Source organism: Scleropages formosus, chromosome 13 (assembly GCF_900964775.1).
Source record: "Scleropages formosus chromosome 13, fSclFor1.1, whole genome shotgun sequence".
Lineage (NCBI taxonomy): Eukaryota > Metazoa > Chordata > Actinopteri > Osteoglossiformes > Osteoglossidae > Scleropages > Scleropages formosus.
This window is the reverse complement of record NC_041818.1, coordinates 25,197,729-25,211,667: the sequence shown is the minus strand read 5'-3', so window position 1 is coordinate 25,211,667 and position 13,939 is coordinate 25,197,729. Positions and strand designations below refer to the sequence as shown.

General features: G+C 47.9%; 1 pseudogene; it reads left to right on the top strand.

Annotated features, from left to right (window-relative positions):
* The window catches only part of LOC108923131 (ecto-NOX disulfide-thiol exchanger 2-like), a 158,637-nt pseudogene that overhangs the window by 92,524 nt on the left and 52,174 nt on the right, over positions 1-13,939 (top strand).

Here is a 13,939-nt window from a genome sequence, read left to right as displayed (position 1 = left end):
TCCTCCTTGATTGCCCGTCGGATTTCCATCTAAGAGAGACCGAGGAGGAAGCGCTCTCTTTCTCACATGCTGTTTATCCAGTTCATTATTCCACAAGAAAAGGAGACGGAGACATCAGAGCGCATTGTAATGAAAATGTAGCGATGCAGAGCGCAGTGGAAGGATCCCGGCGAAGAGGCGAGCGCGGGCGATTTCTTTCTAATGCCGCTGTTCAGTGGGATGGACGTGGCCGCGAGCTGCATGGGCGGATTGAGGAAGACATTTAAAATTCCCATGTAAACACATTAGAGAATCAGTCACCTTTGTTCCTCCGTCGCTGGTCCCATTCATCAAAGTGCTGCCTCGGCCCATCCGTACAGACGCGGCGCTCATTACGCGTGAGCGTCGGCGTCGTTTCGGCGTGCAGGGTGTCCAGCACGTACGTCGTACTGCTAAATCGGGCCCGGTTCCCCATTCTGGCCGCGGGCCCGGCAACAGACGTGACCGTTGATCCACTGAATACCTGCTCTTGTGACCAGTGCGTTACTTTCTTCGTCCTTCGAAGGAGGACGATCTGAATTAGGGGCTTAAGTTACACACACAAGGTGCATTTGATAGATAAATATGACAGCGACTGACCCCCAGTGCTTCCCCCATCCGCGCTGATTTTACTCGTGTTTCATACGTGAACGCTGGGCTCACATTAGGGTGCCTTGTTAAAGAATTTCAAAATTTAATGTCTTCTCACCCTTTTCTACAATGAAAAGATGCAAGAAATTGAGCACTTTTTTTGTAGTTAATATATTCAGGCCTTTCGGGTATCAGCGGGGACGTTTTCCTTTGTTGCTCATGAAAGACCAAGTTTCTGACTGTCTTTAGGGTCCAGACATCTCTGGAATCACGAAGCGCCCGAGAGGTTGGAGGTCAGGCGACAGCGATGTGCCACACTTCGGGCACAAATTCTGCGTGTGGTGGTGAACCCGTGATGAAGTGTCAACACGCGTCCCCAGACCTGCTGGTTGCTGGAGAGACTGTCCCTCCTTGACGTCCGCCGCTGTTTCCCACTGAATCAGCACATCTTGGTCGGCCTCCTTGTCTTATTTGCATAGATTTGAGTTCTGGTGACTTCTCCAACTCCGGCAAGGACAAAATACTGCTTTTGCTTTACTTCTGTAGACTTTTTTCCCCACCCCATTGTTCTGGCAGATGTTATTGCACGAGAAGGTTGTTTCTTTGTGTTTGGCGCACACGGCACTGCGGGTTTTCCAGAATGTTCTCTGGGTTGAGTCCTCAATAAAGGGTCGAGAGGCCCACCTGGGCAGAGCGTGAACGTCGCTGATGGAGTGACTTGCCAGAGACTGGGGGAGATCTCCCCATGCTGCCTTCTGTTGGGGGCGGGGGGCGGGGGACGGGGGGGAGGTAGGTGGTGACTGTGTTCTCTGACATTTTGTGGTTTCATTGTTGTTTCCTTCAGAAAAAAATAAACAGAGGCAAAACAAGTGTAAACCTAGAGAAGCGATGAATATTTCATTACTGCGGGCTCCCTCTCTACCCGACCCTGTTCTGAATGATAAATAATGCACTTTTTTGTGCACTGAATATGACTGATACGTGAGCTTTAACACGCACTTTAATTTGCTTATTATTTCTGAGGACTTTTGGGCAATATCCACAAGATTGTTATTGTATCCATAATTCATCACATCTCCTTTATTGCTTTACCTCCTGGAAAAGCGTGCCTCTCTCTCCGTCGGAGGCACACGTAAACTTTTGGAAATTGATAGTTGGCTTGGAGCAGTCGCTCAGGCTCTGTCGTTTCGCCGTCTGAGACGGCGCACAATTTCGATAATGGAATTTTATTAACTCGGCGAGGGGGTTAATAGCGAAAGGGAGCCTTTTCAGCTCCTAATCCCCCTTTTGTGCTCCTCCGTCCCCGCAGACGTCACCATGGAAGTGAGACCACGGAGTTTCACCGAGATCACAAAAAACTCTTCTTTCAGCGTCACCCCCTCGCCCTACCCCCACCCCATAGGCCCACCATCAAATTACTCTCCGGTCCACCTTCTGCCAGGAGGCCTCCGCTAAAAGGCTTTGGTTTTCTCTTCCTTTGTGTTCTCGCTGTTTACTTCTTCTGAGGATCTACTTTTGTGCAAATCCTTTTTCTTTTGTACGTTAGAACTAAGGCTGCTTTGTTCCCCCCCATTTCAAACTGGGTGTATGTTCTTTTGGGGTTTCCCCTCCCCTTTTACATTTATTACGTGTCTGTGTTTGTCGTGGTGCAGGTTTGAACCCGCTGTCATTCGACCCTGCGACCAACAATGAGCCCCTTCAGTTCAACAGCACCAACGGCCCGCTGGTGTCCGAGTGCACGTTGGAGAACGGTGCCGAGAACAGCAAGAAGAGGAAGAGACCCAGCCTGCCACCAGGTAAGGCCTCGAGCCGCAAAGGTGCCAGCAGTACCAAACTGAGTCGTGAGACTAAGAGAACAAGAAATTCCTCAATAACCATAGTAAGTAGCTGTAACACGAGTGATGGCGGCAACATATTGGCACATTCGGGCCTCGTTGAGGAAACTGCACTTGGAGCAAAGGCGGAGCTGTGGACCTTGGGCCGCAGTCACAGTAATGGTTTCCTTTGACACGCGTCACCTGCACTGTTCGGGATTCAAGGCATCTGTCATTTTTATTCTTGGCCAAGATGGCATTTAATATAAGAACAGCCAAGGGGCTCGAGGCTACGGCAGCGGCTTTGACGTGCAGGTGTACTGGACCGATTGCAGCCTCCCAACCAAACGCGTTATTGCCAGCTGTATAGGTCTAATAATACAGCAATAAAAAAGTTAATTTACTGTAGATGACCTGCAAATGGAGAAGTAATATTTCCCGAGCGGCTGATAAATCTTTCTCATTGTCATCGGCTTTGAAAGGATTCACCACTTTTAATGATTGAGAAATATGCTTTTAATTAACGGCGCTTGAAGAGGGAGCCATAGTCCCGAAGACGGAGAGAAAAGGCGTCCTAATTGTCCTTGCGATAATGGCACAGGATTAATTGTCACAGCGTTACTGAATGACTATCGCCATATTTCGGGTTATCGTGGCTGTTTTTACCTTTGCTCTTATCGACATCCGCGTTCCCACGCTGTTACTAATAGCGTTCCGACGAGCTTTGAAGCTGCGAAACCAGTTGGGTTCTAATGGAACTTGCAGACAGGTGATGGTGAACGAGAGCCACCCTACTTTCTTTGTAATAATGCATTATTTATTGCCTTAGCTAGCACATTGATTCAGAGAACGTTTTGTAGTTTACAGTAACGCGTGCTTATACTTACGCAGCTGATCATTTAGCCGTGTAGGTTCAAGATCCGGCTGAAGAACGTGATGGCAAATGCCGCTATATGGTTTGCAGCTCAGACCTCTTACCATCACATTCTCCTTTGCAGACTATAAACATCTCATTAAGGGAGAATAGAAACAATTACACGGTTTGTTTTTAATATCAATTGATTAAAATCTGACTTTTTGTCTATCTTCCACCGTGTAACCATGGCCGCCACAGTAAAATTGGATGTCATAGACTGAGGTTTATACATTGGACATGCTTTAGTTTATATAAAAAAAGAAAACTTTTCTCCATAGATGTTGCGGTTGATCAGTTTATTGCCCTTCGTGACTAATTAGCCAAGTAATCATCGTTATGCTTGACCTATTAGTTCAGTGCTGTGCGCTTGGCTTGTTTATGTGGTCACACTTTTGGCATCAACCAGTATTAAGACTGTACAGCATGATTAGTTTAATTAGCTTGGAGTGGTATTGGCTGACTGGTCAGACAGATCCCTGAATATCCAATTTAATTATATGCATTTTGGTTAGCGTTGATGTTATTACGATAACATTAGCTATTAGCTTGTGCTTTCGCTTGCAGCTTGAGTGAGTTCGCTGTTGTAAAAATTACAATATTGTTGTCGAAGGCATTTGTTCAGTTACACACTTGTGAGAGGTTTAATAAGGAAAGTAAAATAATATTAAAGAGCTAATTATACTTTCGCATCTAATGGCTGCAATTTATTTGTGTCTTTATTACTTAACCAGCTGCTACACTGATGGTTGCAGAAAACTCTAAAACTGTCATAACTGAAGATGAAGTGTTTATCCACATGAAAACAGAGAGGAATATTATACATTCTGTGCATTGAGAGTCCATCTGAAGTGCACATGTTCTGAATACTGTGCACGTTTGTGGCCCCTGTTACTTTCTAGCAGGTGGGTGCCATCGAGAGGACATGTCTTGCTCAAACGTGGTCTGAGGGTGCACCAAAGTGGCATGTATACTGGTGCAGTGGGCAGGTCTGAGTTTGCGTCTCTCAGACCATAAATGCCAGTTTTACTGTAACTCATCAAAACTGCTACTGACTACAATAGATCATAGTCACAGGGGGTACAAATAAACCAAGACAAACCATGGCATATAATATACATAATAATGGGCTGGTGCAGAAATAACAGGTGCAACTAAAATAATAGGATCAAAAGCAAACAAATAAATGACAGCAGACTTAGGCAAATATAAATTATATTCTCATAAATGAAGTCTTTTAGGATGACTAAGTAGCCAGTTGGCAACAGAGGAAGAGGTACTGTTAGTAAAGACAACAGATTGACATGAAACGGGAGAAAATAAACCTTTGGGGGACCCCACAATGACCTAGACCGGCTGACCGCCCACTTCCCCAGGCATCAGTCTGCTTAAATCAACTCAGAGTGTATAACTGTCCAGCACATGTTCACTCATGCCTGGAGATCTCTTGAGATGTCAGTACAGATTCCAAAAGGCTCCCACATCATTTTCAAGGATCTGGAGCATTCAGGTATTACGCATAAACGGTGGCTCCAGTGACACCACGGGATACCAAAAAAAAGAACAAAAAGATTGTAGAGTCCATTAGTTATGGTGCCCAGAGCTACAACAGGTACACTAAGTTAAACATATGAGCCTTAAGCCCGGATTTAAAGGGCAAGACCAAAGAGGCATCCTTTGTATTAGCAGCAGGTCATTTAGACTTTGAATGCTCTATGGTTAAAGGCACAACCTAGGCATCTGGAGATTCTAAAGAACACTCCGGAGTGTATGCATTAATAATCTGACAGCAGTAAGATGGAGCAGAACTACTAAATGCTTTATCGGTTAAACAACCATGAAAACTACCTGATTTGCCTACACTTCTGCTGACATTTACATTTATTCACTTAGCAGATGCTTTTGTCCAAAGCGACTTACAACGGATACTATGTAGTATTACTAGCCCACACACCTTATTCACCAAGGTGATTACATTGCTAGATACACTACTTACACTGGGTCACTCATCCATGCATCAGTGAAACACACTCACTCCGTGACACTCACACACTCTGGGGAACCTGAACAGCATGTCTTTGGAGTGTGGGAGGAAACCGGAGCACCCAGAGAAACCCACGCAGACACGGGGAGAACATGCAAACTCCACACAGACTGAGCGGGGATCGAACCCACTTTCTCTCGCACCACCCAGGCGCTGTGAGACGGCAGCGCTACTCGCTGCCACCGAGCTTGGGATCACAGCTCTTTCATCTACAAGGAAATTGATGACTGGATTTAGTTTTGCTCTCTGTGATTGGACCAGATGGATGCCGGCAGTAGGGAGTGTGGGAACTTGGGCCAGTAAAAGCTGCAAGCTGCAAACCTCATCTGTCTGTCCGAGGTGAGCGTTCGATTCTCCTGAGGCAGGAGACCTAATACTTGTCATTTTCACACACAAGTTACTTGCTCCATGTGGGTCATCATCACAATGTTAGCAGCAATAAAGATGGCCCGGTCATGCGTTGGAAAAGTGACTATTATTTGTGAAGGATTCTGTTACGATCTCCTTGAAAACCCTATAGTACCCTTCCCTTAAACCGTTATATTTGTTTTTTGTTTTTTTTTTTTTTATTTTTTTTATTTTTAATTCCTTTCCTCTGAACAATTTGAAATGCTGTGGATTTTTGCAACTACTGTACAATCTATCTCCTCTAATGAAAAAAAAAACATTGAAATGCCCACATTTTTCAGCTTCTGGTAAACAATGCATTATGCTTCCTTAATGTGCTCTGGCAACACAAAACATAGAGCACATCTCCTACTGTCTCCAACAGGGAGGACGGCACATGGGTATTCACTAATTAACACTGCTGCCGATTTACCCTCGTTAAGGAATTATAATGAATGGATTCATCTCATTAGTTTGGCTGCTCAATTAGCTGCCAGCCCCCCACCCCCTCACCCCCCAGATTTTGGATGCACCCATTATGCAGCAGCTTTGGCAATGGCAGTGGGAGGGGCCTGCATCACGGATCACGTCTGGCCGGGTGCTCGCACCACTCCGCCGCATCGCGCTGCCCTGCCCGCCACGAGCTGAGCGGAGGCACTAATTGGGGCCCGTTTCACTCGATAGCCCCAGAAAATGTTTACCGAGGTAAATAGATTTAATTGCCCTGTCAGGTTAGTAACGGGTCCACCTCCTCCAACTGCTGGGAGCCACAAACAGGTGCTGAGGATCCTAACCCCATGTGGGCGGACGCCCCTGGAAATCACTGCTCGTCTCATGACGCATTTACCGTACCATGGTCCCACGAAAGAGGGGGAGAAATCCCGAGTTAATTCGGCGTTGTGGCATGGCCTCAGGCCTCGTGGAGCGGAATGAACCACCGAATATTCGAGAACGTTAGCAAACAAGCCCAGGTTTATTTATTTATTTAGCCCCCTCAGTGACAGCAGCGCGGTTGCATGGCTTTGGTGGCTCCGGTTCCAAAACAGTCGCGGTGCGTGGCTTCACCTTCCTCCGACAGTCCCGGGAAGCTGCTGGCGAGCCGTGCGGGAAGCTTGCTGTCAATTCTCGTTTCTGTCGTCTCAAGCTGCCTGGTTCGCGTCTCCCGTCGTGAGCAGTCGGCACGAGGAGACGCGATGTCGCCGGGGACGGTCTGACCGAAGGAGAGACTCCAGCAGAACCGGGAGCGTGAGCGGTCCATTGAACTGGCTGAGCATGATTCTCTTTAGTGTGCCTCTGTTTATTTCCACAGCAGGCAGCCGCATTGAAATCATATCCCTAATGAAAACCAGCAGCGGAGAACATTTCACTTCTACTCCTGACACAGGATATCGGGCGTGAATACGAGATTTTTGTCAACGAAGGCCCTGCAGTTTTAGACGTTAAAGAAATATGAAGTTGCTCGTCTTTTCTGAGCCAAAAGGTGCACTTAGCAGTTGCCGTTACCAAGGGCTAGAGCGAAGCGGAGAGGCGCGGGCAGCATCTTCAAAGGGCTCCGGGCGATGGCCTCTTGTTCACAAATGGAGCACGCTGGCGTCTCGGTGGTAAAGACGGCGGTACGGAATAATGGTCCCTTCCTAGTGCTGCTTTTGTACCGTCGTGCAGTTTCCTGAGGCTGAATAACCCGAGTACATTTCTAACTTTGTAGATGGGAATGTCCGAAACGTCCACGTTTGTCATTACGGCGTCTGCTAACAGGAAAAGTACTGTAAATAAAGCAAGTCACCGAGGGACTGATGACCGTTAATGCCTTTTTTTACGGCTCTGTTTTGTCATCGGTTCTGAGGTTAGATAAATGCGGTCGCAGATACCTAATGATCGTATGAGATTTGGAGAGTGACAGGAATTTGTATGGCCAGCAGTGCCCATTAAATGCACTTTTTATGCCTCCTCATGTATTTCTCATTAACCTTATGTAAGAGCTGTTACAGAGGCACTGAACAAAAGTGGATGGATGCAGATGGAGGACAGCGAGCGTAATGAGACGCTGCAGGCGGCGCGTTCCCCACTCGCTGTGCTCAGAGCGGCTGCGCCTGGTGTGGGTGGTGAGGAACGGGCACGCTAACGCACTGCAAAGTGTATGTTGATTTATGTGCATTTGTGTCTTAATAAAGCCGAGCGTGTGTTGCAGTTGCAGCGTTGCCTGCCGGTAAAGAGGCCTCGCACGCAGGGGCAATTTAACCGCTCTGCACCTGTTCAGCTCTGTCCCCACCGTGTCCCCAGTTTGTGTCTCGGCTGTTTGATGGGATGTTTGGTCTTATGTTGGATGAAGCTTTACGGTTGCATGTTCCTGGAGGTGGAACCTGAGTGACGTAACGACAAGCGCGCTTCCTCGCCCGTGTGGACGATCCTCGCTTTGTGACCTAGCCTGGATTTTGCATCATGTTCGACTGCTCGGTTGCTAACTGTTGTGCCGTGGAGGCGTCTTATTGACTTTAATTTTTTCCAAGCACGCTATCCTAAGAAGTGGGCGGGTAGAGGGAGTAGCAGCATCCACGTGCGCACACACACACACACACACGCAGCCTCAGTCTCCTGCACTTTATCTCAGATCTCTCGTCGTGTCGTGGAACCATGACTTGTCAGTCATTCTCATCCTCTTTGGCTGAGACTGAGGAGGTGGAGATGAGTGTTCTGGATGCTTCATATGTACCAGACTATCTGTGTGTGTATTCATGTATTTATTGTGTCTGCGTTGCCGCACACAAGCGCATCTCTGCCTGTAGGTCATCAGAGGGACAGCAGCCAGTATACCGCATTTGCGACGATCAGCTGTCCACAGCCTGTGCTGTCGACATGAATAAAATATTCCTCGCATTTAAATGGCATCGGGATCCCCTTTCATCCAGGGCTGCGAGAAGAAGGGCTGACACCCCCCCCAAGGCCCCCGCCTCTGACTGCAACGTGTTCATTAAAACCAAAAGGACTTTAATCCCACGTCTCTCCCCCGAGATGAATACCTGCAAGCCCCGTCCTTTGTGAAATGGATGCACAGACTCTTCCCAACCCCAGGATTCCACCTTCTGATCGGAATGTGCTGGAAGGCAAGCACGCTTTCATCAAGCTCCACAGAACAGCAGCGAGTCCCCCCCGCTCCCTGAAGTTCGTGGCACCGGAGCCAAATTCTGTCTTCAGGGGGAGAGATACTGTTCGGTTTCGCATCCACCTTTTGTTTCCCTATTCAATAAACAGTGGTGATAGCTTCACATGCAGCAGCGCAGAGGAATAATGGGGGAAAGACAAACAATTAGGTGTTCGGGATGTGCATGCCTCCCTCCCTCAATCGTCCGTCCATCCATCCGTCCATCAGCCTTTAGAGACTCACAAACCTGGAGCTGACAATTTTGACGGTCATCTGCGCTTCCCCATTCTTGGCTCTTAGGCAGCAGCTCTGATTGACTCCAGAGGAGATAGACTTTAAGAGCCAAAGTCAGACTTTTTCTTTTCAAAAATAAAAAAGGTACTTTATTGTTAAGGCAAAAGAATAAGAAATGAAAATTCAAAACCTCCCTGACGGGTGAAATATGACATTCGAAGGGTTCTTGGAAGGCAATTTGAAACGTATTTTGTTGAGGGCTATTGCAGTCATTACTATTTATTATAGTAAAACGCTCTTGTCTTGCGGTCCACTTCCTGGAACCACTATCACTCTGGTCCTGCTTTGTTATGTTCCAACCTGGGGTGGAATGGACTGGTACAGAGATGAAGGGGGGGTTGAATGGAATTCTGGGAAATGTGGTGCTCAGAACAAGGCCGCCAGGATTAGAAACTACCACTTTGGCCAAAAGCTTTTAATAAAATAAATAAAAAGAAATGAAGGAGAACACTAGCCTCAGGGCATTAGCTTTTTAAGTGCATGTGAAGGTTTTCACCATGTTTTTTTGCAGCATTTATTGTGCTTAAGACTTCCTGGCTCTGACCTAGGCTGTTGGACTGTGTGCATTTCTGTAGCGTCTCGGACTGAGTCTCTTACAAAACCTCCCTACCGGGGGGCTGATGCTCTTTCCAGTAGGTGGACATATTGAATTCTGAATATTAACATCTCATATTCAGTGCCCTGTTGGACCTTCATCAAACCCCTAAGCTTCATGACTGCTGCTGGTCCCCTTCTTCCTACTGTTCCTACAGTGAGATTCCTTTAGGGGAGATCAGTGTTTCACGGTGTTAATGAAAGCGCTCTCGGGCGGCGCTGGGGAGTCCTCCGCATTCCAGTTTAATTGAAATTAGGCCTTTCGTCACACAGACACTGGATTTACTGGGTTCACAGTGTGCCAGCAACAGGTTGGGACCACGGTGACTTTGTTTGTTTGTTTGTTTTTTTGATAACGGATGCTTTCTTTCGCGCAACCCAACCCTCGTCCCTCCCTTCCGAAGCACACGTAGCTGGGGACGCTCCTCTCCATCTGTCCCCATCTGTCGAGAGAGGAGCTCATCCGCTCCTAACACGCGTCTCTCATCGCTAAGCACATCGTGAAACCCCTATAGTTCCTCCCTCATCTTCAGATTGTCACCGTGACGGCAGGCGACCGAGGTGTCGAGGAGGGAGGGCGGGAAAACCAGCCTGGTTCTTCGAACCCTCGGCCCATTTGAAGAAAAGCCTAACTTTTGAAGGAGCGCAGAACCAAGAGCTTGTGTTTACCCCAACCGGTCCCCCCGCCCCCCACTGCATGAACAAAGAGGCTCCGCAGTGTTTCTCTGAAAGCCGCACCCCTTGGAGTTCCTGTCCGTGTCATTTAGAGGAGCTGCGTAATTTATCTTACATCCATTGTTTCATTTGACATTTTTCTCCAAGCTTCCTATATCAAGATTTACCCAGTTTTTTAGCTGGGTGATTTTTGTTGTGTCAGTTGCAATCTGGGAGATAAAAGAGGAGGATTCGAACCCGTGTCCTTAGACTGTGCGTACTGTGCGGACACGGAAGCCCTGTCGTTCCCCTTCAGCGCACAGCTCGGCCCCTCTTCCCCGACCGCTTCCGCCAACAGACGCAGCGACCCGGGTTCGGCTCTCTACGTTTCTTTCATGCGTTCTCAAGGTTTTTTCCGAATGCAGGTTTCGGCTTAATTTATTACTTTAAAGCGAGATTCCGTGCGAAGTGCCTGCAATGTTACATAAACAGATTATCATTTTCAGCGTGTTGTACTCTTGTTTCGCTCGCAGGTTAGTTCTGCTTGGGCCTCAGTCACCTGGACATCGTTCGCTCTGTAGAGACTCTTTACCCTCATTCACACACCCCTGCTGGTCAGACGGGGGCATCTCGGAGGTCTCCAAGTTTAGGCAGAACAGGACAGCTCACGCAGCCCGCTGGTCTTTTGCTTCCTCCTTAGTTCATGCAGCAGAAGGGCTGTGTAGTCGGCGGGAGCCTTTCCCGTCATTCCATTGACCTGCCGATGAGAGAGCCTGACCAACGTGGCCATGCGCTCTTAGCTCGGGAGCAGTTCCCGATCGTCCTCTCCCGCATCACCTTCACCTTTACTTCTCTAAAAGATGCATTTTTTTTCAAAGCAGTGTAACCAATCTCAGAGGAAACAAAAGTGCTTTTCACAAGACAGCTATATACGCCAACATGAATTTTGAAGCACCGTCAGTTTGCCTCTTACCGCTCTGTTTACCAGAGCACATTATGCGAGCCTCCCGCTGGGCACCTCTTCCCCATCCCTAAGGGAGCACTGCCACCCATGTCTTTCTCTGTCGCACACTTACACGCACAGAGTGGAAATCTGCCACGCTTCCCAGGGTTGTGTGGAGCCAGGAGCAGGTTAAAAAAGGCCTGGGCTCCAGGAGAGTTTTGCGTTTTAATTACACAGAATATAAACGGGTATCGATTCAACCACCCTGGATGAGAGCGCTGCTTTTCTTTTCATAATTGTCATTGCACTCCCATAATTTGATTTCCAAATTGTCTTTTTTGTGATGGATTTGATGTGGGACGGGGAGGTGAATGTTGTGCTCCACACATCAGGTCACCCTGGGAGCCCCTAGTAAAACCCGCATCTCCTGTTTCACCTTTACGTGTGAACGCTGCTGTGTGGCCAGTCTGAAGCATCCACAGAAAGCTCACCGTTCTCTTCAAAGGTAGCAGGTAGCGTAGTGGTCAGATCTGCTACCTTCGCATCTGAACGTCGCGGGTTCGAAACTCACCTTGTGCTGTAGTGCCCTTGAGCAAGGTGTTTACTCTGAATTTATCCAGTAATAAAATGACACCGGTTGTTGGATTGTGTTTGTTACTTTGGAGAAAAGTATCTGAAAAATGTAGACATCTTCCTCTCCTGTAAGCGCTACAGCAGGGAGCATGAGTACCTTACAGCACTGGGGCTGTTGCTTTGGATGTGGGTTCAAATCCCAGTTCGGTGTGTAGGGAGTTTGCATGTTTTCCCTATGTTGGTGTGGGTTGTCCCTCGGGTGCTCTGGTGTCCTCCCACAGTCCAAAGGCATTTGTTTTTAGAGTGAATTGCTGGCTCTGAGTTGCCCTGTGTGTGTTCTGTGCAAACTGGTGAATGACTGTAGGTAGTCCAGTGCGTCCTCTAGTACGGTAAGTCACCTTATAATTTGTTCTTCCCAGAAACAAACTGCAACATCCCAGCAGAGAGCCTCAGGCCACACAGGTCCCTCTGCCGCTCAGAAAATGGGGTGGACAGCGCTGCGCAGCTCACATGTCACTGTCTTCCACCACTAGTCTCACACGCTGTCACTCACAGAGCGCCAGACCCTTAGGTGGGGTCAGGGAGCACAGAACCCACTCCACCTTAGTGCACTGAACCGGGAAACAGCAGAGACCATGCTAGTGTCAATCTCCATCTGCCACAAACACGACAAAGTTCCCTCCGCCACCACACACACGCTAGCTGTGCAATGAGGGTCACGCTCAGAGGGTGACGGTGCCGTCAGCACCAGCGCCGACTCTATCCTTATGTTAGAAATGTTCCGGATATTGAAATCTGACCCCAGTTTTCGCTGCCTGTGTCGCTTCTCTGCTTCGTCTACCATATTTCCCTTCTCTACGCCAACGCGCCATCCCCACATCGCTTACTGTGCCATTATGAGCCGTTTGGAGCCAATTAATCTTCATCGTGCATAGCACTGCCTGGTGAAAGGTGCGAGCAAATGATGGGACAAAGTCCTGCGTATAGATGGAGACCTCACTTACCTTTGCTTCCGAAGTGGGGGGTGGAAATGAAAGTATTATTTCAAGGTTATGGTGAGAGAACGGGAAGGGCCGTCGCTTGCAGCCCCGAGCAGCACCGGTCCGGGTGCCGCGCGCTCAAAGAGAGTGTATAGAAGGGGTATGCTGGGGTAAACGCAAACATTGCTGTTGGTCCCCTTCAAGAACGCTGACTGGAGTGGCGAAGATTTCCATGTTAAAGAAGTATGCAGGACGCCGCCATCGTTCCTCGCAGCTGTAAAGAACAAACAACGACACACTTCAGTGATGCCAGGGAAGGCCTTCTTGCGACAGGTTGTAAAAATGTAATTAAAAATGTGCTTTGCACGAGTGTCTGCTTTCTCCCATCCTGGTGACATTAACATTGCATTGATCTAGCCGACGAGAGTATTGATCGAGGCCAATGTGAGAAAAATCTAAGAGACTCTGCGTGTCAACAGTCAATATCAGCGAAAGAACTCGGATAGGGGTGCCCTGAAAAGACGTGGACAATGGACACAGTAAATGACAGTACTTCTACCCTGCATGAATAGCGTTCAGGTTTCCTTGTCTGGGATTAAAAGTGAAACTCATGAAAATGTCACATTGGTGTCAGGTGTGTGATCTCATGATGCAGATCTTTATGGGGACAACTGGTAGCATAGTGGTTAAAGCTCCTGTCTTTGGACCCAAAGGTCGCAGGTTGAAACCCCACCTCTAGCTGTTTATTTACCCTTGAGCAAGGTACTTACCCTGAATTGCTCTTGTAAAATTACCCAGCTCTATAAGCAGTAAATAATTGTAAGTCTCTTTGGAGAAAAGTGTCCAACGGAAAATAATGTAAATATGATTACAGTGTAATTATGCACGTTGTTTGAGAGAAAACAGCAGTGAACCAGTGGAAACAGGTTATAGCAGTAGGAGAAAAGACTGGATGTCATTCCTCATTACTCCTCTTCGCTACGTCACACGGTTTG